The sequence below is a fragment of the Chenopodium album genome, chromosome 11, assembly GCF_948465745.1.
Source record: "Chenopodium album chromosome 11, dcCheAlbu1.1, whole genome shotgun sequence".
In the NCBI taxonomy this organism is placed as follows: domain Eukaryota; kingdom Viridiplantae; phylum Streptophyta; class Magnoliopsida; order Caryophyllales; family Amaranthaceae; genus Chenopodium; species Chenopodium album.
In genome coordinates, this window is record NC_137844.1 from 24,232,645 (window position 1) to 24,235,091 (window position 2,447).

The following is a 2,447-nucleotide window of genomic DNA, read 5'->3' on the forward strand; positions in this document are numbered from 1 at the left end:
GACCCTTTACATACCCCTATACTTGTATTAGGGTAGTTTAGGATTATAAATGATTAATTTAATTAGGGCAGTAGTTTAACGACCTATCTAATCCCGATCAAATTTTGGCACCGTTGCCGGGGAAGCGGCTTGTTTAGCGTATAATTTTGCTTTTGTACGTTAGAGTGATTTTAATTGCTTTTCTTTTTGTTTTGTTTATTCTATCATACTTGTCATTGTTAATTGTTTGCTTAGCTTTGGTGAATGCTTAGAAGATATCAAGGACCACCCACACATCAAATTGACCATGAGATCAACCGAACTCTAAGGCAAGTCCGTAGACTTTTTCAAGAAGAAGGAAGAGGTCTTGGTGTTATTGTTGATAGCGGGAGTGATTCTTACTCTTCAAGTTCGCAAAGTGAGTCAATGGCGGGACAAGAAGATGATGTTTTGTTTCGTGAGTTCGGAAATCCGGAGGATTATGAGCTTACGGGAGGGATTTTGCTACCTGTCACGGAAACCAACTTCACAATTCATCCCCAATATACAAGAATGGTCCAATCGAAACAATTTTCGGGTTCTCCAAGTGAAGATCCCATCGAGCACCTTGATAGATTTCTTGAGCTATGTGCCATGATACAAACCAATCAAGTTTCTTAAGAGTACATCCGAATGCATCTATTTTGACAATCTCTTTCGGGTAGAGCAAAGAAATGGCTAAAGCAAGTGAAGCCTAACTCTCTCATGACATGGAGGGAGGTAGTCAAGGCATTCTTGAAGAGGTTCATTTCCGAGGAAAATACCGCCGAAATGAGAATGAAGATTGCATCATTTGAACAAGAAGCGGATGAGAGTCTTAGTGAAGCTTGGGAGAGGTTCAAAGATTTGGTACAAGCGTGTCCTCACCATGAATACAATCAAAGTTTGCTCATGCGGTTTTTCTATGATGGATTGGAGCCCATGTCTAGAGCTAACTTGGATGCTAGGGCAGGTGGACAATTGATCAAGATCCCCCAAAATCAAGTTGAAGCAACAATCGAAGAGGTAGTGAAGAACTACTCTTGGGGTGGTAGAAGAAGGAATGCACCAAGGAAAGGTGGAATAAATGAATTGGAGAAGCTTGATCAATTGCAACATCAAATTAAGCAACTAACAAAAGGGCTTTCCAAGTTTGAACACGAGTGTGAATGCAAGTGTAAGTGGTGGAGCAAGCTCTTCTCAAGTTAACTCTTTCTCTTGTCAAAATTTTGGAGGAACGAACCATGATACATCTTATTGTGGAGGTTTAAGCCCTGAGCATGTAGCGGCATACAACACAAGGCAAGATGGATTTAGAGGAAGCGGCGGTGGAGTAGCTTGGAGACAACCACCACCCGGGTTTACATCTCAACCTCAACAATGGAACCAAAAAGATCAACCTTCCTACAATTCCAACCCTCAATACCAAAATCCACTTCCATCTCAACACCAAAACCCAAGAGGAAGCTATCAAAGGAACAACCAATACAACAAACAAAACCAATACAACAATCAAACTGACGTGGGGAAAACTAGGTCGTTGAACTAATCCTCCTAAGCCAAACAAAATTTATAAACACTCAACAAACCTAAATACAAGTATAGAGGTAAGTCAAGGGTCGAACCCAAAGGAACGGTAATGTCTAAGTGCTTTCAATTATGTGCTTAAGCTAGGTCGAAGACAAGAGATAAAAGGTGACTCTAACAACTACTAAAACGAAGAAACCAAACAAATATAAGAGCTAGGGATTAGGATCCGCAAATAATAGCAATGAACATAGCAAATTGGAATGGAAAGTCGACTAAGTCAAGCAATGTGAGGGAAAATCAATCATGCAACCAAAAGAGCATGTCGAGCTATTCTCCTAGAGGTCTAACTAGCGTCAACTACGATAAACTCTAACTAGGAAACATCACAAGACACCTCAATCGTGTAAATGCAAGCCACAAATCAATGGTCCGTATCAATGTGAACTTACAATGCAATCTAGTGTGAATAACAAGGGTGATCAAGCCTAAATCAAACACACACATGCACATAATCAATTAACCAATTTAATCACATCATCAACTCCATCAAAATCCCCAATCTACATCAATCCATTACATAATACAAGCTTCACCAAATCCCTAACCAAACAACTACTCTAGTAACATCATCAATTCAACAAACAACTAAAGAAATCAATAATTAAAGAAGAACAATTACTCTAATCAAACATTAATCATCAAATCATCAAAACACAATCAAAATCAACAAACTAAACATGAATACTAAACAAAACAATAAATGAGATAGAGTTTAGAAATGCTCATTGATAATAGAGTAGATCTCCAATACAATTGTCACCATTGGATCTTCAATCTCTCAATCACCATTGAAATTCTTCACTTTCTCTCTCTAAAATCTACTCCTAAAACTAACCCTAAAATCTAGAGAGAGAAGCTCT

The 2,447-nt window shown here is 38.6% G+C and overlaps 1 non-coding gene across 1 annotated transcript; it reads right to left on the reverse strand.

Annotated features, from left to right (window-relative positions):
• Positions 1–786: 786 nt before the first annotated feature.
• LOC145569575 (small nucleolar RNA R71) lies at positions 787–893 on the reverse strand. The gene has a single exon (XR_014096167.1). It is a non-coding gene; the product is annotated as a small nucleolar RNA R71 (small nucleolar RNA).
• Positions 894–2,447: the final 1,554 nt, after the last annotated feature.